The sequence below is a fragment of the Mus caroli genome, unplaced genomic scaffold (genome assembly GCF_978045245.1).
Source record: "Mus caroli unplaced genomic scaffold, Mus_caroli_1 scaffold_16, whole genome shotgun sequence".
In the NCBI taxonomy this organism is placed as follows: Eukaryota; Metazoa; Chordata; class Mammalia; order Rodentia; family Muridae; genus Mus; species Mus caroli.
The window spans coordinates 51,605,388-51,623,822 of record NW_028227271.1 but is presented as its reverse complement, the minus strand read 5'-3'; positions in this window follow the sequence as shown (position 1 = coordinate 51,623,822).

The window sequence follows — 18,435 nt, the reverse complement described above, 5'->3', positions numbered from 1 at the left end:
CCTGTATAACGTGAAACATAGGTGTGTGGCTCTGTGCTTTCAAGGTTGTCTGAAAGATGTACTCACTATGGACACAACATCCACTGAGTTCAGCCAAATAGTGGATGAGTGGTACCAGGAGGAGAAAGTCACTCATGAGTGAGTGTTACCCAAAATAATATTGTGGCTGGAATAGTTTGAGCTGAACTTTGCAAAGTAAATGTGTGGCTTTTAGCTGTACTTTTACAGTCAAGCCCCAGTCTCTCTTCCCTCTTTGACAGTTACCATTCCTGGGTCACACTGGGAAGATGTGTTTCATGTAACTGGAACATTTTTTCCTATGCAAGTTTCCAAAGTATGTTTTGTATCCTCTTACTATATATGAATGGGTATTGTTGGACAATGTTGTACAATTGGGGCGATGTGGTAGAATTTATCTAAGAATCTTGGATGTGGCGTTTCTTACAACTTTTCATTTCATGATTTATATCACATAGTTATATTACATGTAAAATTATATACCTAGAAATAAAATGAAGCAACATGGGCAGAAGAATGTTCCAGACTAATTTCCCTTTAAAGTTTGGGTGCATTTTTTCAACCTATGACAATTCCATAATCCAATACCAATGAAGATATAACTTTGGAAATTTCTAGATTGTCAACAGAAATTCCTAAATTTGGCTTTGTCAAGACAGGAAAGTCCCTTTTCAGACCTGCCTTTTGTTAAAATTATTTCAGCATGATGACTTGAAATTGATATACTGTCCACTGAAGAACCCAATTTAGATTAATTCACAGCAGGAGAAAGAACCAACAGCCATAAAGAGCATTGCACTCAAGATCTTATGTCCTTTCTAAAAACAACACATGTGCCAGTTGCCAGAGATTTACGTGTTTAGACAGCAAAACCATGCAAGCTGTCATTCAAGAGAAGTCTGGAGAATTCATAAGAGGAGTATTTTCAAACAATGCCCAGGCAGATGTATATCTGGAACACAACTCCACATTCCATTCCTACCCTAATCACTATCTTGAAGCAAAGGGCCACATATTTGAGAGGACTGCAGAATTCACCTTGTGTTGTCAACAGTAAATATGTCAGTCACACTCAGAAAATGCCTGACAGCTTCTGATTCACATTTGCATTCAATCAAAAATAGCCACCCGCAGCTGCCTTTGGCTGGATGGCAGCCTCAGGACCCAAAAAAGGAGCCAATAGTCACTTTCTCTTCATTTGTCACCCTGAGGGTGGTATGTCTAGCATTTACTACCAGGAGGCCTTGAGCTTCCAGAGTCTGTTTTTGTGATTCTGCATCATGGTGTAAGACACAGCATCCCAAGACAGGAGCAGAAGAGTACTTCCTGGCTCTGGCAGCCCCACTGCCAACCTTATGCAAGGAAAGCTACTCAGAGAGCTCCTACTGAATGATGCGCCACCAGATGTCTACAGAATTAAGTGCCCATAACTAACAGAGAGGGTTTAAGTTTATAGCTAAAGTGATAGTAGCCTTTCAGGCTAATTCATATAAGAAACTACAGCACATCAAGTAATGTTTTAGAGAAGTAGAGAAGAAAGGATTGGAGGTTGATGGCTCAGATTTGAACTTTTAGTGCACCACCCATGACCTCTCTTCTGTTTGGATGTGATTATTTAACCTGTCAGTATTTCAGGTGCTCCTCCTGAAAGAAAAAAAAAAAACGATGCTATTATTTTATATTCAATTTGTACTCATTCATGAAATTTATGTCAATATAGAGAGGGTACATTTTTAACATGCATAAAGTCAGAATACAGTGTTTCCTCCAAAGCTGGGAGATTCTATTTCTGAGCCAAGAGTTAGATAGAAGAGTTTCATTTCTTCCTTTTAGATGGTTTCTCTAATTCTCTATTTATTCCTTTTCTCTCCGGTACACTCTTCAAAGAAATGCATGCTTCCCTACTGAGAAAAATGAATTTTCATAAGCTTCTGTGTCTGAAATATGTTTGCAAACCACACAGAATGGGTAGGACGCTGTAAGTAAGGTACCACACCATTGTTGCATCTGATCAACCTGGATCCTGACAGCCTTTTTTTTTCCCCTGGGAGTCTTATGAACGGTTTACTGGGTATCACAGCTAAAGTATGCATTTTAGTTTAATAAAAAGTTGTGATGGAGATCCTTTTCCAGGAAACTAATTCTTTCCATTCTAAGGAACAATTCCATCCTACAAAAACAAATGTTTATAGTAAACAGAATCTGTCCATGAGCAGAGGCCTGATCAATAAACCAGGATTAGTTGTTATGTGTTGCTTGACTATAAAGGCCTAATGGCCACTGAAGGGATAACCTTACACCAAACAAGTTGGAAAGCAAATGATGTGCCACAGGGACCAAGCTCTGCACAACAGGCCAACTTGACTGTTTTATTTGAGAGTAAGCTTTTAGTCTCTTAAGAGTTTCCAGTTCAAGAAATTAAAATAGGTCAAAGAAGCATGGATTCCAGCTACATGAGGGTCTTTCAACACCTCGCTGGCAGTTTCCTTGCATCTAAGTCTGTCTAGTATGGAGACAAATAGAGACAGGCCAGTAGATACTGTAAAGCAAATGTAAAAGAAAATATACTCTCTGTCTAGTGTCCTTTGGATCTCACAAGAAGATCAGCTAGTTAATATCTACTTTGGAGAAGAAAGTTAGAACTGGTAGAGGTTAGGTGAAGAATCTGAAGATGGTTGTAAATGAAGTAAATACCTAATAAAGAAAAAAAAAGAATCTGAAGATGGAGGAGATACTGAGAAAACTAGAATCAAGAGCTCTTGATGTTTTTGTAATGATCCAATATTCAAATGAGTCCAAAATCCTAGCCAATTTCATAGACTTCGGGACTGATAAAGGAAAAGGATCCCATGAAAGACCAGATTCTAAAAATGCCTTTGGCAATAGCATCATCCTGCTCCAGGAGAGTGACATCCAGTAACAAGACACTTTAGATGAGGATAATATGGTACTACTAATAATGGCTACCATTTATTCAGAATCTCCAAGCACTTGAAATAAATGCACTCTGTTAACTCGCACAATTCTATGAAGTGGATTTTTATTATCTGGGAACCAAACCCATGTCCTTTAGAAGATAAGTATGAGCCTGTGACTTTAATGACTGAGCCATCTCTCCAGCTCAGATTTTTATCATTTGTATAGATCTATATAATGAGGCTACATACCTGACATCACAGCCAAAAAGGGCAGAGTCAGGCCTGGAAGCCAAATAGCCTATTGGTAGAACCTATGATCTTAACCATTATGTTTAGGTGTATGGTAGGTAAATACCATTGCATTCTTGTGCAGAATTTGAAATGTATCTTAAGTTAAGTCATAGTAATCATTAATGTTGTAGATTCCAACTTTTAAAATGTAATACATTGTTTGATTAGCTGACTAACTGGCTGACTGATTTTATGTGTGTGTGTGTGTACATTTGTGGGAGCATGCATACATATGTATGCTTGGACTTCTTCTTGACACAATATACATGCATGTGGAGGCCAGAAAGACAACTTGTAAGATTTGGTTCTCTTCTGTGGTCAAGTAGGGATGAAGGATTGAACCCAGGTCATCATATTGGGGCAAGTATCTTTCCATGCTAAGTTATCTTGCTATTAAGAGTAAAACATTTTTATCACTTGTAGGTTCATATGCTGTTCTTGACATGTTACAAAGATTACACAAGCTTCCCAAAAGACCCTATACCTCTAAAATTGAGGCCCTTCATATACATATGTCTATATGGGCTGACCAAATGTCTGGCATAGAGCATTGTCCACTATCCATTTGGTAAATGAAGCAGCTACAATGAAGACCTAGCTTGTGCCATTATTATCCACCATACAGGAAGACCACCAGTTTCCCACTCAGCCCACAAAATGTAATTAAATGTCCACATTGTCTGTCTGTTCCAGTAGGCTTACAGGCTGTCTGAGTGTAGGGCTTGCATATTTATTTTTTTGTTTTATCCCAAACTACCTGGGGCTGAATGCAATAACTTTTTGGTAACTAGTAAATTAGGTTTATAGAGCCTCATAACTTCCTGTGGAGAGAGGAGAATTCAGTGTCAGGAGTTATCAGATGAGTGTTGCTTGGGTCACCAGGTTCTGCTGTGATCTTATTCTGACTGTGGGAAGGGATTTGTTATGTCAAGACAACCAGTGTTCATTGAATTGACAAAAGGCATGGTTTTCCTTAAGCACAAGGCAGCATCTCTGGGAGAAGTAGAACTAGGGAAATGGGGGAAATGCCCTAGGAGCTAAGGGGCTGAGAAATGGAGGAAGTTAACAAGTCTGTTCCATTGAGAAGTCTCTGCCTTACAGTGTGAAGCTCAGAATGTTTTCTGGAGCACTGAGAAGTGGCGAAAATTAAGGTTACAAAGAAACCATAAATTCATCCATGGAAACTCTTTAACCTGGGAAAAAAAAGTCAGTGACCCCGTGTCTCTGTCAAAGGGGATCAGAATGAAGGAAAACAATGACATTTCAGAGAGAACACATAGGCCTCTATTAGCAGACGAGAAATGAAGCAGAGGGTCGTCCTGTAGACAGGTCTTCGTGCAGAAAGGACTAAGGCAGAGTCTTCTAACTAATGGGATTCTTAAGAGCTTGACCTCATAAGGTGACTAATTTTTTTGGTTTTGTTTTGTTGAGGTGTTTGTTTTGGTTTTGAGACAGGGTCTCATTTATCTCAGGGTGACCTGGAATTTACCAGACTGTTGAGGCTGGACCTGAATCTCCAGTCCTCCGCCTCCTCCTTCCAAGTGCTGGGATTATAGGTGTATATAACCACACCATGTGGAAAAGATCATTTTCATTAAAAGAAGGTCTCTCAGTCTGAGGAATCACATCTTTTGGGAAGTAATATCAACTCTAATTGATATTTGAGATCTGAGAGTTAGACTTGAGAGTTTTTTATGCAGGCACAGTGTAGTCTCCAATAGTTAGTGATTCTCGGTGTTCATTTCACAAGATTCACAGTTGTAATATTAGATACATACTGCCTAAATGTGACCTTAAAAGTATTCACTGACATTCTGAGACAAGTGCCTGGATGGTCATATGTTATTGGGTAATCAGAGCTATGGAGGAAAGTTCTGGATCAGGAGTTGGAAAAGCCAAGATCAAATCCCAGTTTTGCCACTTGGTGGTCATGTGGTCTTGCTAAGTCATTTTCTCTCTTAATTCTCAGTGTCTGGCATCCAAAACACATAAACACCAACCCTAAATAAATTCACTTACATGTGAATTCTTTTGAAATATATTCAGGGTAAAGACACATGAATCGTATAATGCAGATTTGTTGTGAACCTTACACATTATCCATTTGCATATCCCTGTCCAATGATGAGGTCTCAACACGATATGACTGTAATCTGAGATAAAAGTTTTTAATTAAGGTTGAATGAGGTAAAAAAAAAATGAAGCCCTAATGTAATAGAGTTGGTGACCTTATGAAAAGAGAGAGAGAGAGAGAGAGAGAGAGAGAGAGAGAGAGAGATCACTCCCTCTCTACACACACTGATGAAAAGCCACTCAAGACATAGCAATGAGGGGAACTTCCAGGAACAAAGAACCTAGACATGTGAATTCTTCAACTTTGAACTTTCCAGAACTATGAGAAAATAAATTTATTTTGGCTTAGCTCTGTAATATATAGTACTTGTTGCGGTAATCTGAGAAGACTAAGATATCTACATATGTTAATTTATTTTGCACAGAACTCTACACAGATAGGGGTTTTGTTCTTTTTTTAGCATATATCAATTATATAAAATAATAGGTTTCATTGTAGCATTTTTATACATTCATAAATATACTCTTTCCATGTTTCCTTATTTGTAGAGTTGATGCAAGGCATTCAGAAACAAAAGCTGCCATAAGCAGCAGAAGGAGCTCACTCTTATCTTTTGTCAGAATTCTCTGTGGAAGTAGAACTGGTTTTTTAAGACACAGGAAAGAAGATGAATTATTTAGAATTAAAAAGCAGAAAAGGAGGATAGGGAAACAGCTCAGCAGGTAAAGGGCTTGCTGCGCAAGCATAAGGAATAGAGCTGGGTTCCCTAGAACTCACTGAGGAGCTGGGTGAGGATGCTCAAGATGCAGAGATGGAGAATTGCCAGCACAAGCTGACCAACCGGCTGTAAGAGCCGAAACGGCAAGCTCTGAGTTCAGAAAGAGACCTTACCACTTGCAGAGTGATTAAGGAAGGTATTTGTTATCAAGCTCAGCCTCCAAACATGCATTCAAATATACATGCACTTAGATGTGTGTGCCCACACATATTAAAACACAAACACGGAGGCATAGTACAGTTACAAATAGTTTTAAGGATCATAAAACAACCTCAGTAGCACAGTGAGGCTTCTTAGTAGAAGAGTTTAATGTGTGTGTGTGTGTGTGTGTGTGTGTGTGTGTGTGTGTGTGTGTGTCTTGGTGATGGTGGTGGTGGTGGATATGGTGGTGGTGGTGGTGATGGTGATGGTTGTAATGCTGCTGATGGTGGTGGTGGTAGTATGTGGGGGGGGGGAGTAGTTCATGTGCAGGTGTCACAGAGGCCACAATAAGGTGTCTGATCTCCTTGAGTAATTTATAGGCAGTTATGAGCCACCAAACATGGAAGCTGGGAACTGAACTTTGGTCTTCTGGAATAGCCACAAGCTCTTTTAACTGTAGAACTCATTCCAGCCTCCATGTGAGGACCTCTAAAAGGCAGTGAGAGGCTGGAAGAGGCACCATGAGATCCAGAAACCATTTAAAAATGGCGTCTACATTAATTTTTTTGGCCTACTCATTCATTGTGCCAGCTTACCAGTTCACTCCTTGATTCACTGGTATGGTTTCTAATAGCTATGATATAAATATCAAATAGTTTGACACTGTTACCTAAAGAGTCCCTAACTAACCCAGGATAAGACAGAAAAGTCTTCCCTAAAAAACTCATTTTGTCATCTGGAATCTGGAAAGGATGAAAATATGAGAAAAAGGCAAAAGTTTATTCTCAGGAGGGTCCAGGGGTGGGACAGGACAGCAAAGCCACATAGTGGGGAACAAGAAGGACAAATGCAACCAGAATGTATGGAGCAACAGGGGCTAGAACAGGAGAGAAAGAGGCAAAGAGCAGGGACCATACAAGCTTGAGCATTTATGAGACATGTAGGTTTTAAGAGCCAAGGGAACACTCTAGTGCCTTGAAGTACTCATCTAAGAAGCTTAGATTGGAAGCAGGATGACTGTGAGGGAGGCTTTTTTTCTGTTTCCTGTAGCCTCCTTGTCCTGTCAGAGCTTTGCTTTCTTTTTTTTTTTTTTTTTTTTTTTTGGTTTTTCGAGACAGGGTTTCTCTGTGTAGCCCTGGCTGTCCTGGAACTCACTTTGTAGATCAGGCTGGCCTCGAACTCAGAAATCCACCTGCCTCTGCCTCCCGAGTGCTGGGATTAAAGGCGTGCGCCACCACGCCCGGCTTAGGGCTTTGCTTTCTAAAGCAACCTAATCCTGGTTAGAGGAGAACAGAAAATTCTGCCTGACATTTAATGATGTCATAGGCTTACATAGCCAATTTTAGTTAAGGAGTTGTCATTCATTTTGGTAACTACTTAAAGGCAGACTGGGCACCTATGACTTGGACCACAAAGGAGCAATTAGTTAATGGATGGAATGTCCTTTATGGATGGAAAGGAAGGTGGAAAGTTGAATTAAAATGATTTGCATGGAGAAGGGCAGTTGATGGAAATTCTGGGCAAAATTTTCTCTATACTGGTCTTCCACATCATGTGGTCTAGTCTTGCTGTCATAGATAAACACAGACCATTCTGGAACGGAAATCGTCACAGAACTTGTTTCCTGTGTTTCACTTTAATCTCACACAAAATGCTGTCCTATGGAGAACAATCAGAGTGGACCTCCACCGGGACACAGTCATTACAAATGATGTAATCTGCCGTGCTTCCCACTGTCTTTCTTGTACAGCAGAGGATAGCAGGCACTGATATCACCAGCAGACAGCTATGTGAACTAGGTAAGTGGCCTTAGTGCATTTTAATTAATTGCTGTTAATTAAGCCAAGCCTACGGTTGTTCAAAAGTAGATTTGTCGACTTATCCATTCAAAGGTTCATTAAAGAAATAATTTGAAAGTCATTTACTGACCGACATCTTAGACCTGGAGACATAATAGTAAATAGGATTGAGTTCTTGTCCTTCAAACTATAGGATAAGGGTGATGTAGTTGAAAGTTAGAGATATTAAGAATGCAGAATTAAACCTAGTGAATCTTTATTTTTAACTTTTCATTCTGAAATGATTTCATATCCACAGGAAGTTTAAAACGTAATACCAAGGAGTCTAGCATTCTCTGTCTCACCCCCCAACACAAGAAGAAAATTCTTACATAACTATTGTAGAATGTCATAGCCAGGTCATTGATAGGACAAACTATAAAAATATAAAAAGTTGCTGCACCAAGCTTTACATGTTTCTGTAGGTATTATAGTCAGTGTTCTTTTATTGCATATATAAATTTACATATTTATCATCACTTAAAATATCTATAAATATATGTGAAATAGACATTAAAGACACTCAGAACGAAAACAAACAAACAAACAAACAAAAAACTGGTATTCTTTTCTCAGCTGAGCCAATCTAGAAAAGACAAAGGAAGCTGGGCTTTAGAGACCTAGCTGGGAGTGTTACTTTACTACCAAGTCTCTTAGTTCATCTATACAAGGCCTATTTCTGGGTTGAGTGGGCTTGGCCAGTTCTTAGTGTTGGGTGTTAGATAATCACGATGTCTGCGAAGGTCATGAAAAAGCCAATGAGTGGGAACAGGATGTTCAACTCTGAAAGAACAAGGTTTTCTCACTTTTTTTTTTTTAAGATTTATTTATTTATTATATATAAGTACACTGCAGCTGTCTTCAGACACTCCAGAAGAGGGCGCCAGATCTCGTTAAGGATGGTTGTGAGCCACCATGTGGTTGCTGGGATTTGAACTCTTGGCAGTCGGGTGCTCTTACCCACTGAGCCATCTCACCAGCCCCCGGTTTTCTCACTTTTAAGGTCTACCCTAATGAAAATTCCTTGCTGATAGGAATCATTTATTCCATGGGTATATTTGTATTTTCATCAAACACCTTGTCTTCCAACTGGAATATATCCCATATACATTGGCTGATGTCTCTGATCTTGTCAGTGATACTTGATTAAAACAATAGCCAGTTTTTCAGACTACCCTGGAGATAGAAGGTTGCAGGAAGTGAATGATGGAGCAATGAGTTTTACTGTAAATCTATTTTTTAAGGCAAAACAAAGAAGAGACCATTATATTACCTTATTGAATGAGCTACACTGAGCCCTAATGTCTTATTTAGGGTTTTATTGCTATGAAGAGACACCATGCACATGGCAACTGTTATAAAGGCAAACACTTCATTCAGTCTGGCTTACATTTTGCATAGGCTTAGTTCATTGTCATTATGGTGGGAAACATGGTGTGGAATGCAGGCAGACATCATGCTGGAGAGATAGCAGGAAGTTCTATATCTGGATTGGCAGACAGCAGGAAGTAAACTTATTTGAGCTTCCAAGATCTCAAAGCCCATCCACTAGTGATATACTTCCTCCAACAAAGCCACACCAACTCCAACAAGGCCACATTTCCTCATAGTGCCACTCCCTACAGACCAAGCATTCAAACACATGAGTCTATGTGGGACATTCCTATTAAAACTACCACACCTGACTATAAGTTATTATTCCTATCTTCTCTACTTACCATATTTTGTGTATGGGCACATGTGTAAGGAGGTATATTTGCATGTGTGTGTGTACACATGTGAGTCCCAAGGTTCATATCAGGAATCATCCCCCATCCTTCTGCCATAGTATTTATTGAGGCTGGGCCTCTCAGGTAAACCTAGAGCTTACTAATGTAGTCAGTCTCCCTATTCAACTTTCCTGTCTCTACCTTCCTAGGCTGGAATTATAGGCAGGACTCCATGCATATTTAGCATTTAAGTGACTTCTGAGGAAATCCAAATTCTGCCAAGTTCTTATCCTCATATCCATCTCCCCTGATCTCAGTAAACCAATGACAGCACGCACCTCCATAATGTTCCACAGAGAGGAAATTCTAGGGGAAAGACACTTCTTTGCCAGCATTAACAATTTTGCCTTTATCTGTCATTTCTACCCCAGTAAAAAATTATGCAAACTCCTTTCCTAAACAAAGCTGGAGAGCAGAGACTGAAGGAGAGGCCATCAAGAGACCTCGCCCCACCTAGGGATCCATCCCATCTGCTAAAACCAAACCCAGACACTATTGCTGATGCCAAGAAGTGCTTGCTGACAGCAGCCCGGTATAGCTGTCCCCCTGAGAGGCTCTGCAAGACCAATACCGATCCAGGTGTACACGGCCAATCATTGGATTGAGCTCGGGGACCCCAATGGGGAAGCGAGGGCAAGGACTGTAGGCGCTGAAGGGATTTGCAACTTCATAGGAAGAAAAACAATATCAACCAACCAGACCCCCCCAAAGCTCCCAGAGACTAAACTACCAACCAAAAAGAACACAAGGGGTACCCATGGCTCCAGCTGCATATGTATCAGAGGACTGCCTTACCTGGCATCACTGGAAGGGGATCCCCCTTGATCCTGAGGAGTTTGGATGACCCAGAATAGGGGAAGGCTAGGTCGCTGAGGCAGGAGTGGATAGGCAGGTGGGGGAATGCACTCCTAGAGACAGGGGGAGGAAAGAAGAGATGGGGGCTTGTGGAGGGGAAACTGGGATGGGGGATAACATTTGAAATGTAAGCAAATAAAATAACCAATTAAAAAATGAAAAATAAAAAACCAAAGTGTAAAATAAGCGAATGATGGATCAAAATGGATGAGCCAGAAACCAAACTCTTCCTGTGTAAGAAAAGAGCCATTCTATAAAACATCTAGGGCTGGACTTACAAAAGGACTAATTTCTCATAAAGTCTTGATTTCAAGTAGTTTCTCATAAACTACTTATCAGAAAGTTAAAACATGAAACTTCTATGTACAAGAAACTATGATTAATTTACTGCATAAGCATTCCCAGTCCTTTACCCATTCTAGAACCTGTGTCCATTACACACATATTTTGTTTTTATTTTTCAAGATGGCTTCACTGTATAACCCAATCATGCTTTGAACTCACTATCTTCTTCCTCTACTTCCCAGTGCTGAAATTACACTATATCCCATCATGATTGGCTTCTGTGTGATTTTGAAGATTTTTCTATATCCTGGAGTCTAGGATGCCTTTCTGATTTGCTTTGCCCAGGAAAATGTGAGAAAGGGGATAAGCCTACCAGTTTCACACTCTAGCTTCCATGAAACTGTGTGCTTCTCTTCCCCATTGCTCTCTTAGAACCTGCTTGCCCACGAGAACAATCCTGGCTTGTTGGACAGTAAGAACTCAACATAAAGGAAATCCAAGATATTTTGGCCATGGACACCATCAGAGCCAATCTGTAGACGACCCACCAACTGACCACAAATACATTTTGAGCCCAAATGAAGTACTCACACCTGACCCAGATTATCAACATCTCCTCACTTATAGAAACCCACAGAAACATAAGCAAAAATGAAACTCTCGTTAATACATGGAGATCTGTGGCTGCTTTTCTGCAGTACTAACATGACAATAGATAACCAAAACAGCAAGGCTCTTGATCCCTTTCCTATCAGTATTTCATTTTCTTTTGCCTAGATACAGTGAGTCTGGAGCTTATCTGAGTTGGGCTGGATTTCTGCCTGGTGAGAGCAAGCAACACCCTTCTGTTAGAAAGACAGTGATGTGTTTTTGCTCCTGTGTACAATACAGCCCACAAATCTCTTGTAGGCTGCTCTGTGGCAGAACTGTAGGCTAGATGCTGGCATCATCTTTCAACCTGAAAGAAGCTAAATCGAGCAGTAGCTCCCAGGCACAACCATTTCCAATCCAGTCCCCTAGCACAAGAAAGAGCTGAGAAAGAGAACTTTAGACCCTGAGTTTCTAGTTTGATGGTCTAGTACCATAATATTTCCACATGCAGATATTTGTTACAAATATTTATAGGGAAGGGGGAATCATCTCTCAGTGAAGCCTGAATTGTGATATTCTCTACCGTCAGTAGATGTCATGTAACTCCATAGTTTCTCTGACCCTGATAGATTTTTTTTCTTAAAAAAAATTGCTTCAAACAGGATATTGATCTCCCTGGATTTCTTTTCAAAGGCTGAAATTTTCTCCAATAGAATAGGAAAGAATGCATCATGAGGATCTATTAACAAGCATTTCACCAACTAATTCTCACTCATACTTTATGGCTAAATCTAGCAAATCAACCAGCCTTGGGTATCCTAGTTTGTGATTGGAAATGCAAAGTCATCAATAACTTTGACAACTGCTTGTGTCCATTACCCGTCCTCACAATAATGCAATAAAAGGCTTTCATTTCTAGGCAAGCTATAAATATAACTCAATACTCCATTGGTGTGCATCAGCTGACTCAAGGCTGCCTTTAACCAATCAATATAAAGACTGAGTTCTCTCTCTCCCAAAGAAACAGAGGCCAGGGACCCAGAATTAGCAAATCAGTAAACCTGAAAAGGCTTATTTGTATAAAGAAAATAAATGTGTGATAAGTCTGCCTACTTGAAGCCTCACATTGTTCTATGTAGACTACAATTCACACACACACACACACACACACAGTCGACAACTTTATAATGAACAATATGCTGTGGTGGATCTACTCAGAAGCTTTTATAAGTGGATACCCTGCCACTTACAGTATATATTTTTTTAATCTTTCAAAAACAGCACTTGAAATGAGACAAACACAGAAATAAGGGTAAGAGAGGTAGTTGCGCCAGCTTGGGAGGAAGATGAAGTGAGACTGAAACTTCAAGTGTATTCGGGGTTGAGGGAGTTCAAGGCTATTCTATGCTCTGTAGTGATAAGCAATATCCTGCTGAATCAAAGCACAATGATAATAATAAATAAGTTAAAACTTAAAATTTAACCTTAGTAGAGTCATATTCAATATAGCAATTAGAGTCTGATTATATTACACATCTATCGAGAAAACAGTATATATATATCCTATGTCCTACCCCGTATGGAAAATGTATCTGCATAACTATTTAGTTATTAAGACTTCTTTGCTACTCTGTGTGCACATCATCTAAGTGGTGACTGTTAATGCATCATTGAAGCTCCACTATAGCAGTATAGCAATTATCTTTATCATTAGGCTTTAAGTCCCTTAAGGTCAAGGACCACATTTTCTGTTTCATTGCTATCTACTTAGTGCCTGGAGAGATGCCTTTTATGCTGTGAACATACAACACCGATTTGTTGAACAAATGCATAAGTAAATGAACTAATTAATGCATCAACAAGTTCAGAAAATTCAGAAATATGATCATAATAATAACTCTGCTCAAATAAGGAGCTTAAAGCTCTCATATGTACAGAAGTTCCCTTAGCCATTCATCTTGCAGAAATTTCTCTCTTTATAATAGGACTGCTGGCACCTTCCCCAGATCCTTTTACAAGGCTGGTCACCCATCCTCCACCTTTTATGAGTGTCAAACTCCAAAGGCACATGGCTGCATCATTTTCTTTTTCTGGAAAACTGCCCTCAGCTGACAAGAGATGCCTTGCCTGTCTGTGTCTGGAAGGCTACATGGCCCTTTCCTAAGAATAGCCAAGCTTCAATGTCAGGTTGAATCAAGAATACAAAAATCTGTTCCTCTGCCTTAAGATGGAGTGATTCTGTTGTGTTCTTTGGTTACTGGCTCTCTACTTGAGAACAGGAGTAGGCTGGATTTTAGCTAGGCTTTCTGGAGTTTCATTCCCTGTATACAACATATCTGGATTCTGCATGGTTTTCCATGAGAGCCCAAGCTTAATAAAAACAGTACACAAGAACCATGTTTTCAAAACTTCCCTCCCATAGATGAGTCACGAAGAGTTTCATGCACATAGACCTATGTCCACATCTTTTATCTAGGATGAGCTGGCAGAAGGTACAAGTAGAAGAGCATGCCCTTGCCTCTGTGTAATATGTCTGACTTCTGAGAGGACCTGAAGTGTTAATTACAAAGCTGGAGAAAGAAGTGTCAGAAATAATCTGCTATTTGTTAAGGAGAAAATATATAGGTTTGGGTAAAGTCAACAGTCTTTATGGTGTGAATATGCAAAAGTTTCTTTGAAGGAATTCAGAAAGACCCCTATTTTCAGCAATTGGAAAAAAAAAAAACTGTGCTGAAATCTGAGACCAGGACCTAATTTTCTAAAGTAGAAAACTTGTCCAGGGATTTTAATTCTCAATTTTGACAAGGCTGCTAGCCAAAATCGGGTACTGAGAGCAGCAAAATTTGACCTTGATACTGAGAACATCCCGGGAAAGGATCCTCAAGGTGCTGTCAACAAAGGTAAGCTATGAAGCCAGAAGAGGGATAATTTACTGATATGGAACACCTCCCATGACACAGAAGTTAATATCCTGAGATGAGTCAAGGTACTACTCCAGCTGCACTCCTGGGATGCCTCCAGTAGATTGAAAAAGTAATAGCTGCATTAAGTACAATAGAGATGTCAGAATTTTAGTTGCAGAGTATAGAGGGAAAGATTAAAATCTCCAAGAAATGTGAATGCAAGAATGATTTTACCTATCTGGTCTGGAGCCCGGGATATGACACCATTACTTCGGAGGGCCCAGGGAGCCATTTGTTTTTCCAAGGTGTGGGTGATGGAGGGAGTGGCAGTATGAGAAACCCACAGTGCATATCCTCAGTGGACCAGCACTGACAGCAGGTAATGTTGTTATAGAACTGGACTCCCTGGTAGAATTAAGAATTAATTAAGAAACAAAGCAGTGCATGCCAGGGGGCAGCATCTGACCATCTAAAGGAATGTGGGCATACATATCTTTGCTGGCATCAGGGTTGAAATGGCTGCTAAATCTATTCCCTGAAGACTCCTATAGCAGCCTGCATTGCCCACTATCTTAGCACTGCCTGGCTTGTCTGATAGCAATATCCCTTCTCTGCTGAATCTTAGACTCTATGCAACCTTGTATTTTTTTCATATAAACAAAATTATGAAAGAACATTTTGAGAAAAATAATCTTTCTCACACTCAACATTATGATAGAGTTGGTTTGACTACATAGTTGGAAAAAGGTATGTTTCAAATAGAAGAATTTTGTGCACATACATATATACATACATACATACATATACATACACATGTACACAAATGAAAATAAAGGTCACTTGAGGCTCTTAAACTGTGAATTATCTCTTTCACTCACACAGGTTCAACATTTAATGTTTGAAAGTACAACTCAAGAATATCTGTCGGTCAGCATGCTCCTTTTTTTTTTTTCCTAAACAGGGTTTCTCTGTGTAGCCCAGGCTGTCCTGGAACTCACTTTGTAGACCAGGCTGGCCTGGAACTCAGAAATCCGCCTGCCTCTGCCTCCTGAGTGCTGGGATTAAAGACATGCACCACCATGCCCGGCATCATCATGCTCCTTAAGGAAGGATGTTCTCAAATACCATCTGTATTTTTGAAAACTTGATTTCAGACCTGGTCTTAAGTAACAAGAGTTATAATTAGTAAGGGAAAACTAACTGCTGTCCCACTGTCTGCAAATCTCCATGGATTCACATATTAATTATTAGTGTATAACTTACATCACAAGCTAATGGAAAATATGCATCAAAAACATACTGTTTGGGGGCTGGAGCCATGGCTTAATGGTTAAGAAGACACAAATTCAGTTACTAACACCCAGTGAACCATCTGAAACTCTAGCTCCATGGAGATCTGAGACCTCTGGACTCCATAGGTACTTGCATTCAAGTGTACACACACACACACACACACACAGACAGACACACACACAAATACTTCATGGAATGTGCCCCCAACTAAATGAAAAGGTCCGAGAATGGCATTTAATTCAGGATGCATAGAAAGGAAGAAGAAACAGATCCTGGAGAGCTCTCTTTCTTCCAGTGTGAAATTTCCATTTAAGTGCTGTGTTCTTCTGTGTTCTTTAGCACCCCATGGGAGATTCAAATAGATCCTTACAAGAAGGGACTCTAAGCAATCAGATCTCCACTCTCCTCAGAGGAACACACTGTAAGCTCTTTGCCAGTGGCAAAGCTAAATGACAAGCTTGCCACCTCTTTTTTGAGACAAACATCTCAGCAGTTGGTATTTCTAATTCACTCAATCTGGGAAACACAACACTTTATCTTTCAGCTCCTTAGGCACTGAAGTTTCTGCAGTACATCACATTTTTTTGTGTCACTGATCATAATGGCTGTTAATGGGGTGATCAGTAGACTTCACAACTGGCAACACTGCAAAGTATGTCTGCAGTACTCCACAGCCTTTTCAATACAGTTTGTTATAAAATATTTTTCTACCATTGGGGGAAAGCTTCATTTAACTAGGCTTTCACTCGCTTTTCTCTGCTCTGCCTTGTTTGTGCCCTGTTGCAACCCCTCACTCTCCAGTGCTAGCTCAGAGTTTTTACTTACACGTGAAGAATAAGTCCCAAGCTTACTTTCTAAAAGGAATCGCAGCTACAATCTAGGATATCACTTACTAAGTTTAAGAAGAGCCGGCTTCTTGATGGGGAGCTGAATTATGGTGAAGCCCGGATGGCAACTGGGGAGAACTCTAGATGACAAAGTGAGGTATTGAGGGCATCCTTTTCACAGTTAATGAGACGCTGAGTTTTCCAGGAATGAGATAAGACACAGGTTGTGTTCCAGTGGAGACTTCAGAGGTGACCAGCCCAGAGCTTCTGACCAAAGCTCTTATGTGACCTTTAAACAGAGGTGCAATCCCTGTAACTGATTTTGGTCTGTTTCTCTGTACTTCTTATTCTAAAATAATTATAGATTCACAGGACACATAAAACATAGGCAGTTCCAGGAATGATAGAGATGCCTCAGGTACATTTCCCCTAGTTTCTTTCTGGTGGCTCTATCTTATGAAACGACAATGGAATGTCACAACCAAGAACACCCTACGTGTGAAGTGTTCATTGGCATCAGGACATCCCAAACCTATGACATCACATAGGCAGCAGCGCAACCTGCAACCTGCAGACCGATTGCCAAGGCAACAGGCACCATATTCCCAGCATCCACTTAGCTCACCTTCCACCTTTACCTGCGTTATGTCATTTTCCATATAAGTAAGGAGAACTCCCCTCCCTCTCTCTCCTCCTCTTCTCTTTCTGCTGCCACCCTCCCCCTCCTCAATAAAACCTCTTCCACATGGAACTGTCTTGGCCTAGTGTGTTGTTGAGAGCAACTCGCCATTATAACATATCAGTGTTCTCTGTCATTTTACCTACTGTGTAAATTTGTGGGAATAAGATCTTACTCAAGATATACAATTGTTCTACAGCCAGGAAGCCTTTTACTATACTCCCCATTTGTGATCCTCTCCATCAAAATGCCAATCAGACTGGAGAGATGGCTCAGTAGTTAAGAGCACAGATTGTTCTTCCAGAGCTCCTGAGTTCAATTCCCAGCAACCACATGGTGGCTCACAACCATCTGTAATGAGATCTGATGCCCTCTTCTGGTATGTCTGAAGACAGTGACAGTGTACTCACATACATAAAATAAATAAATCGAAAATGGAAAGAATGCCAGATATCATCCCTGGTGATCAAAAGGAATTTATTTCTCCATCTCTATTTTTATGAATTCAAGAACATTACATGAATGAACTATAGCATACTCTCTATTTTTTTTCTGACACAAGGTTTCTCTGTGTAGCCCTGGCTGTTCTGGAACTCGCCCTGTAGACCAGGCTGGCCTCAAACTCATAGAGATGCACCTGCCTCTGCCTCTCAAAGGCTGAGGTTGAAGGGGTGCGCTACCACCACCTGGCTGCATGCACCATCTTTTAAAGATAACGTTTTCACTGAACACAGAGCCTCTCCTATCCATTTGGCTTTTATTTTAAGCCACTAAAATTTCCATTGATGTTTTATTCAGCCATAGTTGATATATCACTCTTATGCTGGGAAAAAAAAAGCTTTCTGATCAGAGGAGATGGAAACAGATTAGCTACTCACATGGACCCCATACCTCAGCTGCATGAACATCAGATCCTTAAACACCATAAAAGAAATTGACAGTAATGTTAAACTCATGGGAATAGAAGCCCTGTAAGCCTTCTACTCACACAACAAATGAATTAGAAAGGATTGCAGCTGCATACGTATTAATCAGCATTTCTCAAAGTGTCTATCAGGCAAGAGTGTGATGAGAGACATCTCTGAAGATAAAACCAGTCAAAGGTAGCCAATGTATTAGGCCATGTGTGATACTATTTATCCAACAAATATGTATAAGAATTGTTTATACCCACA